At 33.6% G+C, this 17804-nt stretch overlaps 1 long non-coding RNA gene across 1 annotated transcript; it reads right to left on the bottom strand.

The window, feature by feature from the left end:
• Positions 1-15771: 15771 nt before the first annotated feature.
• LOC110693250 lies at positions 15772-16623 on the bottom strand. Its single transcript, XR_002505569.1, has 2 exons — positions 16268-16623; positions 15772-16013 (listed from the first exon to the last, which is right to left on the bottom strand). It is a non-coding gene; the product is annotated as an uncharacterized LOC110693250 (long non-coding RNA).
• Between the last annotated feature and the right edge of the window lie 1181 nt (positions 16624-17804).

The raw sequence follows: 17804 nt of genomic DNA, 5'->3' as shown, positions 1-17804 counted from the left end.
TAAAAGCTAATTTGCTAATTAGCTTACCATTGGAGTTGCTCTAATACTCCATCTGTTCCTTTTATTAGATACATTTTGACTTTACACCCTGGTGTCCCAACCATTCCAGCGAACACCCACCCAAACCCTAACTCTAACTCTCGAACCCCACTTATTTGGCGAACTCCAACCATAAAACTCAGCCCTTAGTCTCAAACCACACTTATGCGGCGAACTCCCACCTAGCCCCAACCTAGCCGATCGATCGAACCCACACAACTCCCACCCACCCTAGTCGGCACGAACCTATGACCACCCATCCCTCCACACCAAATTCGACACCCCAATCTTTTTAAAAAATTATTTGTTATAATTAAAATTAAAAATAATTTTTGTATTTGAAATTAATATTAAGCTATACTTTGTTTTTAATTAAGTCAATTCTTATTTAATTGAGAGTTAATTATAGTAACAGTCAATTGATGACTTGTTGACCGGTCACAAGTCAAATCTAGTACTTAATTATTTATGGAATATAGACATCAATGTTTAACTTATTTTTTAATTTATTAAAGTTGACTTAATATTGGAAGATCACCTAAATTCGACTTATTGTGGTTATTTTTTTCATTATTTTATTATATTAGACTTTTCATTTACTAATCATCTATATATGCATTTCTATTTTACACAAATATTTTCCATACGAGAATGACAAAAAAGGCAAAAAAAGAATGGTGCATTATCACACCAAGAGTCAACACGAATTTTTTTAGTGTGTCATTTCATAGGTTCCAAACCATTATAGAAGAACGCATGAGCAAGCTTTGATTGTATTCATGGTGAGGACATGCTTGTACCAACTCTTTGAACCTTTCCCAAGCTTCACTAAGTCTCTCATCCGCTTCTTGTTCAAATGATGCAATCTTCCTTCTCATTTCGGCGGTCTTTTCCTCGGAGATGAATCTCTTCAAGAATGCCTTGACTATCTCCCTCTATGTTGTGAGTGAATTTGGCTTGACTTGCTTGAGCCACTTTGTCGAAATAAGTACATACGGATGTACTCTTGAGAAACTTGATTAGTTTGAATCATGGAACAAAGCTCAAGAAATCTATCAAGGTGCTCTATTGGATCTTCACTTGGAGAACCCAAGAATTGCTCCGCTTGTACCATCCTTGTATATTGGGGACGGATGGTGAAATTGGTTTCCGTGACGGGTAACAAGATCCCACCCGTGAGTTCATAATCCTCCGGGTTTCCAAACTCACGAAACAAAACGTCCTCTTCTTGTGTCGCCATTGTCTCACTTTGAGAACTTGAAGACCAAGAATCACTCTCACTCTCAACAATACCACTAAGACCCTAGGATTCTTTTTGATAAAGCCTACGGACTTGTCTTCAAGTACGATCGATCTCGTGGTCAATGTAATGTGTGGGTGGTCCTTGAGACCTCCTTAGCATCCACCAAAGCTAAGCAAACAATTGGCAATGACTAGCAAGAGAGTAAGTAGACAAAAGCAAAAGCAACAAATCCAATAATATCACAATAAAAGTGCAATGTTAGCCGTTTTCCCGGCAACACCACCAAAAATTTGATGGCCGGATAATAGGGCGTGGTATACTATCCTTGATCAAATCAAACAATTTATATTCCTAATTTTATTCTACCAAAATAGTGTTAAGCTAGGGTCGAACCACAAGGAAACGGGGAAATGCACGATCAAAGTGAAATCAAGAATCTATTGCAAGGTAACAAGGGGTATTTTGATTTTTTGTTGTTTTCAATGAGCAAATAAAACTACCAGAATTGATAAAAGCAAGTAAATGAAATGAAATCAAACTAAAAGAACTAAAATGAAGATGAAACACTAAATTTGGGAAATAAGATCCAAACACTAGGAAGTGGGGGTTCCAATCATGATCTACTCAGGTAAACAATGAAGATTAACATGGATACATGCCAAGGAATACAAATTCTACCCAAATAATTCATTCCCATGCAATTATTCAAGCTGATGAAATAGATCAACACTAAACTAGATCATTCCCATGCATCCAATTTAGAACTCAAGTAATGGAATTAAAGGTGCATATCAATAATTATTCCAAGCAATATAAGCACAAAATCATCAACTCAAAGCAATGTCCAATCAATCATCACTATATTCCAAGCTAATCATGATCTTTACCCCCTTCCCTAGCTAGGAATCTAATAAGCTAGAGAAGAGAAAATAGCCATCACAACTACTCTAAGCATGAAATCAAACTTATCCAAACAAAACATGATTCAAAATCAAAGCAAATCAATCAAACAAGTAAAATCAAGGAAATAGATGAAGATCAACACAATCAAAAGCAATCAAACAAAACAAAAAGGAAAGAGTTAAGAAATTACTACTACGAAGCTTGATTGATGAAGAAAACATGAAATTACTTGCATTAGATTGAAGAAAATTTGAAGAAATCTTGATTAGAATGATGAAACTTGAAGATTAAGCAACTTTCTCTCTCTAAAACACCAATAGTTTCTCTCACTACAAAAGCTCTCATAATATTTGGAAAATTAGATAAATGACAAATTCAAGAAAAAGTCTATTGATAGTGCTTAACAAATCCGGCAATAACAAACTAAGTCGCGCCATCTCTAGCTGCACCGCGCCATCTTTCATCTGGGTACAAATAAGAAGACCTCACGAACCGCGCCCACGGTGGCTAATGGAGAGGCCTCTCTCGACTGAGGAGAGGCCGTGGTGCAAGAACAGGGGGAGTTTGGCTGGCAAAGGGCCGCGCCCACGGTGCCATATACCGCGCCCGCGGCAAGCTGAGGAGAGCCTTCTCTTGGGGCGCGGGCAACCATCTACAGGTTCTTGAGGGAACCTCCAAAATCACCTCTCGGCACCTGTGGTCTGTTAGGAAACTGCGTGCCTTCTACAACTGGCATCTCTTTTTTCCTTAGCCAATCATTGCTGATCTAACTTCATCCAAAAGCGCCAAAAACCTTACAAAACAAGGATAAAAATGCTAGAAAACACAAGAAGAGCTAAAAGAAGAAGAAAAACACGATAGAAAGCAAATATAACCAAAATAACGGTAAAAATTACTAGAGAAGACGCAAACAAGTGACAAATGAGAGTAAATCCTCCCTAAAGAGGGGTGAAACAGTGGCATAAATGCCACTCATCACGACCCTTGCTATAAAACTAATCAAATTTACCTCAAATATTTGACTATCCTCTCTCGTGGTTACTAGCCACCAACGACCACCCATAACTTTCAAATCAACCAAATAATTCCAATTTTACAAAATCAATAATATTAAGTTTATAAGAAATATGAGCTTTTTAAAAGAGTTTTTAGTTTTTTTTTGTTTGTTTATACACTGAAACAGTTAATAACTACTCCTAACAATTATTTACTAAGCATTTACAAATACTCCCTCCGCCCGTGAATATCTGCAACATTTGTCAAAAACGGATGCTTTTATTATCTGCAACAAATTTTTTTATTTCCTTTTTGGGTAATATTTAACTATTAATTACCCACTATTACCCACTTTTTGGTTAGTGGTCCCCTCCACCACCTATTACCCACTACCTAAAACCCACTACAAATATTTGTGTTCACACTACAAATACCAAATATACCCTTATTTTTCAACACTTAAATGTTTAGTTTATATATATCATCATATGGGTAATTTTGTATTTTTACCTTTCTCTCTCATTAATTAAACCCACAAAACTCAATTAACACTACCCTAAAAGTTTTTCCTAGGATTCCGAAAATATGTCCTTTGTTGCAGATATTCACGGGCGGAGGGAGTAATTAATTACAATTAGCTAGTCAAAGTAGTTAATGTTGACAACTACTCCCTCTGCATCTAATTAAATGTATCATTTTGACCGCCACACGTGCTAATGCACAACTATGACCATTAATATCATTAATTTTGTGCTACCTCCGTTTTTTTAGTTGATATGTTTTGACTTAATAAGCACTATTTACTCACTTCCTTTTTACCGTAATTTTTGATTTATACGTAATGAAAAATATATGGTTGATTTGTCCTCTCTCGTGGTCATTAGCCACCAACGACCACCGATCAACCACCACAATTTTCAAATCAACCAAATAATTCCAATTTTACAAAATCAATAATATTAATAATACTAACTATAATAAATAATAATGACAATACTAACAAAAACAATAATTATTAATTATAATAATACTACTAACAACAATAATAATACTATAATAGCAATACTAACTTCAAAATAACATAAATTATGGGCGTAAAAAGTATGCATTTTGGAAGATCAGTGTTTGATAAACCTGGGCATCGTGCCGTGCCGGGCCGTGCCTGGCGGGCCACGGTCACCGGCGTGCCCAGGTTTTCGTGCCATGTCGGGCGTGCCAATTTCAAAGGCCAGCCCACGGCCTGGAACGGCCCTCGTGCCTGGCGGGCTCGTGCCGTGTCGGCCTTCGTGCTAGCCTGCAGGCTAGCCTGGCTGGCTGGCCTTGTGTAAATAATTTTTTTTTTTTTTTTTTTGTTAATGGTTAATAACTTATAAATTATAATTATAAGTTATAAGTTATAATTTTATAACCTATAATTTATAAAATTATAGTTATAACTTATAACTTTTATAAGTTATAAATTTATAAGTTTATAACTTATAAATTATAGGAAAAATTGCATTAAATAATACGACCTTTGCTCCGTCCGCTAAAAACAAGTTGACCTTTTGTTTATTTCAGAATAACACGACCTTTAGGGGTACTCCGCTTTAAACAAGTTATGACCGGTTATTAACTTGATTAACAGGTTATATGAACACGTGTCATTGTTTGATTTGTTTGAAAATTTTATTTTTTTTTTTAAATTTTTTTAAATGTTTTTAATTTTTAAAAGATAATTAATTTTTTTATTTTATTTTTGTAAAAAAAAAATCCACCACCATCTTCCCCACCAACCACGAGCCACCGGCTGCCACCCCTTTCACCTTCCCCGGCGTCTGCTAGCACCCCCTCCCCGCCCTCCGACGCTGGCCGCGCCCAGATCTCCCTCCTCCGGCGTCGATTCCGCTCCCCTAGTTAGTCGTTTCAAGGTGGGGCGTTTGGGGTTAGGTTGGGGTACATCGTTTCAGGGGTGGATGTCGCTGGGGTAGGGTGTTTCGAGGGTGGGTGTTTCGGGGATGAGGTGGCTGGTCGTGGGTGTTTTGCGCTGGGGGTGGTCGGTTTTTAGGGATCGAGTGGGGTGGATTTTCGAATTGGCTAGATGGGAAATCAGGCTGGCTGAGAGGTTTTTGAGGTGGCTAGGTGGGGAAATCGGGATGCTGGGGTTTTTTGGGGTGCACCAGAGTGGTTTCCGGAATGGCTGAGTGGGGAATGCGGGTTTGCTGGTGTGGTCGAGGTGGTTAGGTGGGTTTATCGGGTTGGTTGGGACTGGAATTACGGTGGGGTTTATCAGGTTGCTAGTGTGGTCGGAGAGGTTGGGTGGGGTTTGAACGGTCGGCTAGATAGGGTGGGGTTGCGGGTTGTTTTGGGGCAAGGGTGGTGGTTTCCGGTAGGCTAGGGAGGAAATGGGGAGGGGATGTGGCGGCCGGCGCTGAGGGCTGGGTTGACAGGTTGCCGGGGAAGGGGAAGGTCGCGGGGGAAGGGGAAAGGGTGGCTGGTGGTGGAGGTGGGTATATTTTTTTTTTTTTTTTTTAAGATTTTAATTATAATTATTTTAATTATTAATTAACCATAACTAAAGTTTTAATTAAGAGTTAATTAGATTATTAAACGAATTTATTGAAAATTTTAACCGGTTATTCAGGTTGTAGGTAAAATAACTTGTTTAAAGCGGAGTACCCCTAAAGGTCGTATTATTCTGAAATAAACAAAATGTCAACTTGTTATTAGCGGATGGGGTAAAGGTCGTATTATTTAATGCAATTTTCCCTAAATTATAAGTTATAAAATTATAAGTTATAAAAGAAATTAAATTGAACATTTATGTTTTATTATTTTTTATATTCAATATTTATATTTATATATTTAGTTTATACTATTACTTTAAAATTTAATGTTTATGACTTATTAAATATTTTTTTGTATTATTAATTGGTATAATTTTCTTTTTGTTATATTAATATACAAATTATAACAAACGGGGAAAAAAGGCAAATTGGACTTTAGATGTGAATAATGCATACTTCATATTATTATTACTTGAGTTGAGAAAATTGTACAATGATAACAATGAAAATTGGATAATGATAATATTGATAAACGATAATGATTAAAATCGTACAATATACAAAAATTGGTCTATTCTTCTTGTTGCTCGTCTTCGACTTCGTCGTCGGCTTCGGCTTCATCGGCTAGTTGGATAGATTGGGAACTAGCCGAACCCGAACGGTCGGAAGCGGAGGTTCCTTCATCATTTTCGTTGTCCTAGTAAGAACGGTCTTGTGAGCGATTTTCCGCATCCAACAAATCTTTGAAACACACGCACATTTCTAGTGTTTCGGGTTTTAGACTTGTTCTTCTATCGTCCAGAACCCTTCTGGATGCGCTGAAAGCTCGTTCGGAGGCAACAGAGGAGACGTGGATACCAAGAATGTCTCGTGCCATTGCCTCCAAAGTTGGATGCTTCCCGCTTTGTTGTTTCCACCATGCAAGGAGGTCGAGGCTGTTTATCTCATCGTCGTCCATGCCTTTGGTGAAGTCGTAACTCAGGTACATCTGCAACTCCGAGACGTCACTTTGCGTTCTCCTGATTGATGAATCACCTGAAAACCTTGAAATCAAGTTAGTAGCTTGTGAAAATATAGATGTTTGGCCTTCTTACTTACGTTTTTGGATGGCTGGGAAGGGCCTGAGCGAGGAACGGTGCCATATTTGATTTCATAGACTCTATATAAAGCAAAAAACTGATCCTTCACATGAGTCTTATAGGTTTCTACATCATCGTCAAGATTCATGCATTGAAAATAAATGTCAACTAACATAAATGTGTTTTCATACTTTTGCCTAGGATCTAATTAATATGGATGCAAAAATATAAATCAAAGGAATTTCACTATAATATTTACGCCACTTTGTTTCCATTGCTGGAAGATACTGATCATAATCACTTTGGCTGCGATGATCAGCGAAAAGTTGGGCGAGTAAACATGCATTAGAAAGAAAGTTTTGAGCACAAGGATTGTAAACAGAAGAAAAACAATACGTCATGTTATATAATAACTTTAAAAATTGCATATATCTTTCACAGTTATACCAATCATCATCATATAAAGCAGTTTGTGGATTTGGTTGTAAAATATTGTTAACGGATTCTTGTACTCAATTGCCTTGGTTAACATGTCATAGGTGGAATTCCACCTAGTTGGGCAATCGGTTTTGATTTTTATTGCCCTTATCTTTTGTTGTCTTAGAAAACTCTTCCATTCTTGGTACCTCATGTTTGAGCTATTAATAGACATAATAGCATCTCTGATTTTGTTGTAGTATGGGCCAATTGTCCGAACTCCATCCTGTACACATAAGTTAAGTACATGGCAAACACATCTAGTATGAAGAGCATCACCGTCTAATATTACATCGGTTAAGTTTTGTTTGACAAGATTAGCTATGTATGTCATAGAGGTTGCATTGTCAAAAGTCATAGACATCATTTTATCTCGAAGGTTGTATTCGTCTATTGCTTGCATTAAATGGTGAGCAATGTTAATGCCGGTGTATGGGTATTCCAGCATTTTGAAATGTATTATTCTTTTTTGTAACAACCATTGATCTCTACCCAACGGCAAGTCACACATAAATAGTGATATTTATAACCACTATCCCAAGAATCGGCTATCAAAGACACTCTACAGTTAAGGTTACTCAATTCGGCTTGTAACCGCAATTTGTACTCTAGGAAGTTTTTCATGGCGGCGGAACGAACGGTTTTCCTAGAGATTCTTTTATGTTGGGGTTGTAGTGCTTTGTTAATGTAAGTGTTAAATGGGTCACTTTTCGAGAAAAGAAAAGGTTGTTCGGCGTGTACTATCATTTTCCCTAGTTCATCCCTATCCCTCTCATAGTTGTAGGTAAAGCCGTATGGATGGTACTGGGAAATTTTTGGCTGGGTTGGATCACTAGCTGGTTGTGCACAAGTTTTCATGTGTCTACTTAAGTGTTCCGTCCCGGATTTGGATAGTGTCGAGAATACACTATTACATGTTTTACATTGTGCATGTGTTTGGGGTTTATTTAGGAGGAAATAACGGCATACATCACTCTTTCGATTTTTCAAAAGTAGCATCTCACTTTCGGTTAACCATTCATGATGTGTGTTTGGGTTAGTAGTAGTAGAAGGGGTAGAACCGGAGGGAATTTGGGTACTTTCTTGGCTAATTTGGCTAGAATAATAGTTTTGTTGATCACCAAAATAATTAGGTGGGAATTGACCGAATTGTGGGAATTGTTGTGGATTTTGAAATTGGTTTGATGGTGAAAATTGGTTTGGTGGTGGTGGTGGAAATCCCGACATATTATAGGGTTGAAAACCGGAAGCACCATCGTGCCTAAATGGCTCATAGCCCGGGGGGAAGTAACCGGGGTCATTGGTTGGACTCGGAATTTGGGGCCTCGTTGTATTAGGTGGTTCCCTAGAACTACTACTACGGCCAAGTCGGCCTTTTCCTCCCCCTAGATGATGGGTTGTTCGATGCCATAATTAACAATTATATTTTTAATAAAAACTGATTAACAATAATAATAATTAATAACAACAATTTTAACAATAAAAATAACAATAATAATAATTAATAACAACAATTATAACAATAACAATAACAACAATAATAAATAATAACAATAATTGTAACAATAATAATAATTAATAACAAAAATTATAACAATAACAATAACAATAACAATTAACAACAATAATAATTAAACAAGATTATTCTAATAATAACAATAAAACAATAATAAATTAAAGATTAGTTTAGATCTTACAACCGTGCTTCAACGCTCCACTAATTACGATTACGAACTTTTTAATCTTTTCCGATATTAGGAAAATAATTAGAGAATATAAGAGGATTATTAGAGAATATAAGAGATTAAGGATTATTAGAGATTTAGAGAATATAAGAGATAAAAAGAAGAGATTGTGATTTTGTGATTTGGGAAGTGAATGAAAGTGGGTATTTATAGGAAATTTGGGGAGGGATTTGCAAAAAACTAGCCGTTTTTTTTTGTTAATTAGCCGTTATTACAAACGGTAATATGACCGTTGCAACATTCGGCACGCGGGTCGTGCCGGGCCGGCACAAACGTCGTGCCTGGCGGGCCGTGCCTGCGTGCCGAGCATGCGTACCGTGCCTGGTGTTCATGCCACGTGCCGGCTAACGTGCCAGCACGCCGGGCCCTGGCCGTGCTCGTGCCGGGTCGTGCCTGGAAACCCAGAAGGCTGTCCGTGGCACGAAGTCCGATTGGCGTGCCAGGCCGGGCCTGGGGTCGAGCCATGCCGTGCTCCGTCGAAGGGCGGGCTGTGCCGGGCGGCACGCGAGCCACCTCGGCCCGTGCCCAACTTTAGTGTTTGACTTGCTGATGGAAGATATTTGCAATTTGGGGGAAAACTTTAATCATTTTTCTTGTCACCATGTGAGAAGGAAGGGGAATATAGATAGTAGCACACTTATCTGCTAGGCTGATTGTAATATTTTTTTTTCCCCTTAAAAAAATGAATTGAATTTATGTATAATAATATTTTATTTAAAAAAAACGGTAAACCTGTCCTAGCTATTAATATTATCTGTTTAATATATCAATTTGATGTATATATTAGGTTGTCAATGAATAAAGATACAGATCTTTAAATAAGCATATGTCAATATAATGTGAAAATATTTAATTATTACCGTATAAGTTGTCTATGAATAAAGATATAGAAATAATATTCTTTCAAAAATTATATATATAGAATTAATAATAAATTAAGATTTTTTTTTTTTTTTAGAAATGATTTTGGAGGGAAAAAGCAGCACCATGAAATGATGGCGCGTGTCATTCCTAGTCAAAAATATATTTGAAACAAGTTGAAGAGAACAACTCCTAAGTCAACATTGATAATAGAAATATTTACATTTGGAATAAGTAATATTTTTGTTATAACAGATATTTGCAATGGAACGATTTGGGAACTCACCCTCAACACAATGTAAAATAAATAGAAAAACACGATAATAAAAGAGACAATATCTATGAGAAAATTTAGATTTTCTCTCCTCAAATAAAAAAAATTAATTTATTAAGTTCCTATAAAATAAGACAATAACCTTTTTCAACCTCAATAAACCATCATTGATTTTCACCCTCTAATCCTCTAGATGATTTTCCTCCTCAATAAAATCATCATTGATGAACCATCATGAAACCATCATAATTTTCTAGTAAGCCTCAACCATCTTATATAGGCTAACCTAGAAACCCACATCAATTAGGATATTTTACTTGCTCCCCAAACCTAAATAATCCTAGATTGATTATATTCCTAAAATCTATATACTTTCCTAATAATTACAAACCTAATCTAACTAGGAAAGCATATAAGATAGAAATAAGTAAGGGCTTGTTTGGTATATATTGTTTTTTGTTTTTCAGTTTTTTGTTTTTTTTTTTTAAAACCAAAAACAAAAACAGGAAACAAGAAAAAGGTGTTTCCACTTTTTTGCTGCCAGTTTTTTAAATTATTAGGATTTTAATAAGTTTGACTAATTTTTTATTCATTATACGACATATATCATATGATTTTAAAAATAAAAAAACCAAAAAACAGAAAATCACAACAATGCCAAACGAACCCTAAAAGATACAATATATTTTTTCCTAAAATAAAGCTCGTTGGTATTTGGTAAGTTTAGTTTATTTCCTAACAATTTTTGGACAGTACATGTATATAAGAATAGTTGCTTTGAAAAGAGGCAAAAATTTTGGTAAATGGGAATGATTGCATTGGAAATTGGTATTATATGATGGCATATGTGTTAAACAAAATATTTAATCCATCTAGGAAATAGTTGAAACATAACAAATAAAAGGGAACATTCAAAATGGCAAGCGTAACCCTCTTTCAAGAATTAAGGGATGTAGCAAAGTTTGTCAAATCCGATAGGGCCTAATTTAATATTATGTAATACTTTATACGAAGTATTGACTAAATTAAATGGAAAATGATAAACATAGTCTTTAGGCTATGTATAAGAAACTTAAAAAGGAAATATTGAGCCATAAATTAACACTAATTACACCGATCTACGCATGATTTTATCATGAATTTCCAACTTAATTGCATTTTAGGAAGTATATTTAATGTTTATATATAGCGCTAAGGGCTACATATATTATTATCCAATTTAAATTTAAGGGGGTATTTGCTTAAGAGCTTTTTGGAGCAAAAACAGTTTTTTAAATTTAAGGGGGTATTTGCTTAAGAGCTTTTTGGAGCAAAAAAAAAAAAAAAAAAAAAAAAAGATTTGTTTGATCATTTAAAAAAGTTATTTTGTGGTGTTTGGTAAAGAGCCGTTTGAAAGAGGTTTTTAGGTCCAAAATGCTCTTTTTCAAAAAACTATATTCAATATGATGAGCTTTTTAAATTAAAAGAGTTTTTAGGTTTTTTTTGTTTGTTTATACACTGAAATAGTTAATAATTACTCCTAACAATTATTTACTAAGCATTTTTACACAAACAACTAATTACAATCAACTAGTCAAAGTAGTTAATGCTGACAACTACTCCCTCCGCATCTAGTTAAATGTATCATTTTGACCGCCACACGTGCTAATGCACAACTATGACCATTAATATCATTAATTTTGTACTACCTCCGTATTTTTAGTTGACGCATTTTGACTTAAGCACTATTTACTCACTTCCTTTTTACCATGTTTTTTGATTTATATGTAATCAAATATAGTCATGTGGGATTTTGTTTGATTCATCACGATATATATTTTCAAAATATCAACTTTTTGTAATTTTGCTTGTCAGTAATTAAAGATATTAATTGTTGAATAAACATGACTAAAGAAAAGTGTCAACTAAAAAAAACAGGGGAAATATTAGTTTAACTTACGTAGTATAAAAAGTTAATAATATAAAAATATACATAATATCATTTGATTTTATAAATTATTAAATAATTAAGTCAAAATTAGTATGCAAATAGTGCAAAAGTTAAATTCATGCACTTATTCAGATATAAAGGGAGTAAAAGCTAATTGTCGAGAGCTTCCCTCCCGGTTCCAGGAGATGTTGGGATCGATTTTCACCCTCGCCCTTGTGGCTTCTAAACACCAAAAAAAATAAAAAATCAAATAATACCACTAAACATTCAATGTACCTTTATATGCATATAGTCAAAGACAAATCCAGAAATTTTATTTAGGACGGGCCGTATAAAGTAACAAGAACAATTTTTTTTTATTTTAAAAAAACACACAAAATTACAAGTCGGGTGATTCGAATCCCCGACCTACTGTACTTCAAGTAATAAATACCAACTTAGCTAGCTTTCTTTTGATTTACAAACACGAGTAGAAAAACATTAATTTGTAGCGGTTAAAAATGATTGATTTGCTGCGTTTTTGAAGGGGCAGCAAACGCCAGGCAGCAAATCAATGCATTTATCAGCAGTTATTTCATTGACCCCCCGCAAATAAATATATTTTCATTATTTAATAATCGATTAATTGCTGCGTTTTTAAGTAACAACTGCTTCTAATTAATCTTTTTTTTTTTCAAAATAAAATTTTGTACAGAGTAATAAATAATTAACAAATAAAATATTGATATCATCTCTGTTATTATGATTAATATACACTAGAAGAACCTGTAATCTTAAACTTTATGGACAAAATACTTTTCATTCAACAAAATTAGAGTATCACATTCTAAATTAGCTTCAAAATCAATAAAATGCACAATTCACTTTTGTACATACGAGGCCATTTGATTCGTACTTCATCTATATCACCATCGGTGCAAGGATCTTCATTCACATACGTGCAAACCTATGAACATGATACACAAAACAAAAAAATATTGTAAGACATTAAAGTAATATAAAAAATATTGTAATACATAATGGACCTCTTTTGCTCTATCTTTGATTTCATACTAATAATAACTCTAATTAAGGTTGTATATGAATAATAAACTTACATATATATAAAACAATCTGATTTCTCAAAAGTATAACCATATGGACAACAATTGACTCAAATAGGTTCATAAGTGGTAGAATGGTCATGTTTTGATTCCAACTTTTATTTTATACCTTTAATTGGTGTGAGCAAGGTTATATTTGAATTAAAAAAGAATCATTTTTAAGATAATAAGACTAAAAAGTACAGAGTAGTTGCAGTAGTAATGATAAGAATAGAAGACCATACCTCATCAATGTCTTTTGCATTACTATGTTTAGAGAGAATGTCATACATGTACTTCCTTACGTAAAAGCTACACTCAATACCATTGTTGAGCTCACTAGGTAAAATTTAAGAAAACAAAGTACTCCCTTCGTTAATTTTTATTTGCAACTTTGGGGGGTTTTGCGGTTTACGAGGCAAAATTTAAAGGGCAAACATTAGTGGGAGTAAATGAAAGTGATTAAAGTGTTTGGAGAGAGAAAGTTGGCCCACCCACTAGCAAATGAAAGTGATTAAAGTGTTTGGAGAGAGAAAGTTGGCCACCCACTAGTAAAATTATTAAAATTAGAATTTTTAAGTAAGGGTAAATTTGTAATTTTCAAGGTTTTTGTGTACTAAAAATAAAAATAAAATAGAAAGTTACACATAATGGTTAGCGGACTAAAATGACAAAAGTTACAAATAAAAATTAACGAAGGGAGTAGAATAAGATGTTAATAATTTTCAGGATATGAAAATATAATCCAAACAATATACGTACTTACCTTCAACAATTTCCATAAGAGTTTCTTTCCTTACTTTTACAAATTGGCAATAAAATGCTTGGTAGCTTAAGCAATATTATTTCCAAATGAAATTAAACTCAGAAACAAGAACAGACAACAACCAAAGTTACCAAAGCCATATTTTTCAATAAACAACTACTATAATATAATCTCTTTTACTAACTTTTGGTAAGAATATAACAAACTTGTAATAAAAATAGTCAAACCTCATTATATAAGTAGCGTAAAAAAATCAAACATACGAGGGAGGTAAACTGAAAGTCTAATAGGCTACTACAAGAGGGGGTGAATTGTAGAAGCAGTGAACTTTAGAATTTTTTACGGAATTAAAACTAAGTAGAACAGTAAAGAGAGATGATATAGGCTTTTATAATTTTCCACTATGTAAATAAACTCTTTTACAAGTGAAGAATAAAACCCGTAACAAGTTCCACAAGATTAGAACTTGTTTCCAACGCTTATAGAAATTTGGACTCTGAAATTTCTTTAACCTCACTGATTACAAATCTCACCATCTCAATCCCCAAATGTCTTGATTACAAATAGCAATACAAGAACTTAGTACACTCAAGAATATAAGAGATGTAAAAGAACTTCTCTTCACGTTATTAATGTATACTGGAATGTTTTAGCTCAAGAAGTGTGTTTTTGCAGAGAACAAGTTTGTGACTTTTATAGAGAAGATTAGTCCTTAACTTCCACCTTAACCAACACATGTCAACACCCACTTCCAATTAGTGGATATTAGTGACAAGTGGTTAAGTTAGTGGAAGTTTCCTAAACTTCTCATTAACCCACGTACATTATAGCTCAAGAAAACCGTAGCTTGAGAAAATCATGCAACAAGAAAACGGTTTGTTGACTTCTTCAAATAATTTGTTTAAAAGATTTTATTTGAAAAGATTTTATTTGAAAAAGATATTTTATAACATATTTTATTTATTTAAAACTAAGATAATAATTAACTTTAAAAAGATAATAACCTTATTTAAAATAGTAGACTAGATAAAGTTATTTATAAAATATCTTTTCCAAAATTAAATCAACTTATTAAAAATAGTTTTATCATAAATCTTAAAAACAATTTTTATATTCCAGTTATATTATTAATAACGTGATTCATTGAGTTCCCTTCCAACTTATATTTTTGAGTGCTTACGATTAAATCTAGAACGTAAGATTGTATGAGGTATTTTTGAGAATGCTACTCCGCATCCTTATTTCGTGTTCCTACTCCGGAACGGACTTCATTGCTTGAACCTTTCATTCACCAAAGACTTAAAACGCTCATTAGTCAAGTTTGTCAGTTTGTCCATCAAAATCAAAAGGGTCAACAAATTCCCTCTTTTTAATGATGACAAACACAAACTTGTTCAGCGTCAGCTGAAAACAGCCTTGCTCATGTTTGTTTGTTTTGTTTTGGTCTTTAGTCTCTTCATTCTGCTACAATATTTCTATTTTCATTTCCGTTTTTATTGGAACTTGGCTCATGTTTTTGACATATGATGATGTGCGTTTGTTGATGGCTTGATACCTAACATTTAGGGCTGGCAATCGGCTCAGGTCGGGTCGGGTTCGTGTTCGGGTCAGCTGATTTCGGGTCAGCTACCCCCTGACCTGAACCTGATCCATTTAACATTTCGGGTTGAAAACCTCAACCTGAACCTGAATTTTTCGGGTTCAGGTCAACCCGAAAATGACCTGATTTGACCCAAAACTTTTTTAGGTCTTAAAAAAGGTTGATTTATTTGGGTTGGATCAACCCAGCCAATCTGATTTATTCATTCAAAAGATATATTTTTTTTTCAGTTCATTCAATTGCATTTTAAATTCTCAAGCAAAACAGAGATTCAAACCCAAACAAAATTGTCTAACAAAACTACTTAATAGATTACAAACCAAGTAGTCTACTTAACAAATTACAAATTGAATATCAAAAGCTATAGTGATTTAAATAAAATCTTCAATTCTCTTGGTTATGCCCACCCTCCATAGTGGAATGAATCTTCTCCTCTCTGTAAAGAAAGATGGATTTGAGTAGCCGCAACTTGCTGCCATAAAAAATAACACAAACAATAATTAAGAACAAAATTTCGTATGTAAAACCGTATAAATACAACTATTGATATTAATTAGCATGATAAATTCGTATAAAAACATGCAAAACAACAATTAACAACAGAAATCATAACAAATCAACAACAATTTAACATAAAATAACAACTATTATAAGCATATAAAACTGTACTTTAGCATGACCAAACCGTATTTTTCATAAAACAAATACATATAAAACAACAAATACCTTGAAATGATGAAGTAGATGTTGAGAAGAAGGTGAAGTGTTTAGCAGGAAGTATAGATTGATGAAAATCCAAGGATTAGAGAGGAATTTAGGGGATGAAAAAGATTAGAGAGTAGTTTAGGGATTTAAGAGAGAGAAATTTTTAGAGAGAGAAAGGGTGAGAAGCGGCTGAGTGAAGTGAAAAAGAAAGGAGAAGTTTAGGGTTTTTGGTTTTAATAGGATGGCTCATTTTGATTTGGGCTGTAGGTTTTCTTTGGGTTTTTTTTTATATATAAATAGATATTTTTGTTAACTTAAATGAGTTTGGGTTACCTATAATGATCTGATTTTTTTTTTCGGGTTATATGGGTCATTTTCGGGTTAGGATTTCCAACCTTAACCTAACCCATTTAAAAATCAGGTCGGGTTCGTGTCAACCCATTTAAGTTTTCGGGTCGAAAACCTCAACCCTAACCCGCTATTTTCAGGTCGGGTTCGGGTCGTGTTTTCGGGTCGGGTCAGATTTTGCCAGCCCTACTAACATTTCTTTGCCTTGCTATATCTGAGCTTACTATTTCCTCCGTAGTCTAGTGGGAGTACAGCATAATGTTCTCTCTTGCTCTTTTGATGATGCCAAAAGGGGAAAGGACAAACTTCATGGAGGCTAAAGTGTTGCCAAGACTAGACACATCATAAAGGTATAAATCACACTGTCAAATGTTTGCTAAGTTCAAGTTAATAATGTTCTTGCTAAGTTTTCAAGTTAGTAAGTTTTTTTTTAGTCTTGTTTTGTTAATAAAGGGGATATTCTATTTGGTGGTCTCGTGGTTTCAAAAATTCCACATGGAAGACAAACTTTTTTTTTAGTCTCTGTAGTGACCTCGTGGTTTTGCATATTTGATTATAGTGACCTTTTTTAGGTTTATGGTTAACCTTTGATTTTTTTTTTATTAAAAAATTATTTAAATTATATTTTAAATTAATAAAATTAAAAAAAAAAGTTATATTTAAAAAAAAAATTATATTTAAAAAAAATTATATTTTAAAAAAATTATATTTAAAAAAATTATATTTAAATTATATTTAAAAAATTATATTTAAAAATTATATATAATAAAATTATATAATTAAATTTAAAAAAATTATATTTAAAAACAAATTATATTTTAAAAAAAAATTATATTCAAAAAAAAAATTATATTTAAAAAAAAAAATTATATTTAAAAACAAAAATTAAAATTATATATTTTTTTAATTTTATTATTTTAAAATATAATTTAAATAATTTTTTAATAAAAAAAAAATCAAAGGTTAACCATTTTAACTAAAAAGGTTAGCCATAAACCTAAGTGTTATTATGTTTTTATGTTTACTTTTGCATGCCTGGACGATTTTTTATTTGCCTAAGTTTGTGTTTGTCATCATCAAAAAGGGGGAATATAGTTGACCCTTTTGGTTTTGATGGACAAACTGACAAACTTGACTAATGAGCGTTTTAAGTCTTTGGTGAATGAAAGGTTCAAGCAACAAAGTCCGTTCCGGAATAGGAACGCAAATC

This window comes from Chenopodium quinoa, unplaced genomic scaffold (genome assembly GCF_001683475.1).
Source record: "Chenopodium quinoa cultivar QQ74 unplaced genomic scaffold, ASM168347v1, whole genome shotgun sequence".
Taxonomy (NCBI): domain Eukaryota; kingdom Viridiplantae; phylum Streptophyta; class Magnoliopsida; order Caryophyllales; family Amaranthaceae; genus Chenopodium; species Chenopodium quinoa.
This window is presented reverse-complemented; position numbering and strand designations above follow the sequence as displayed.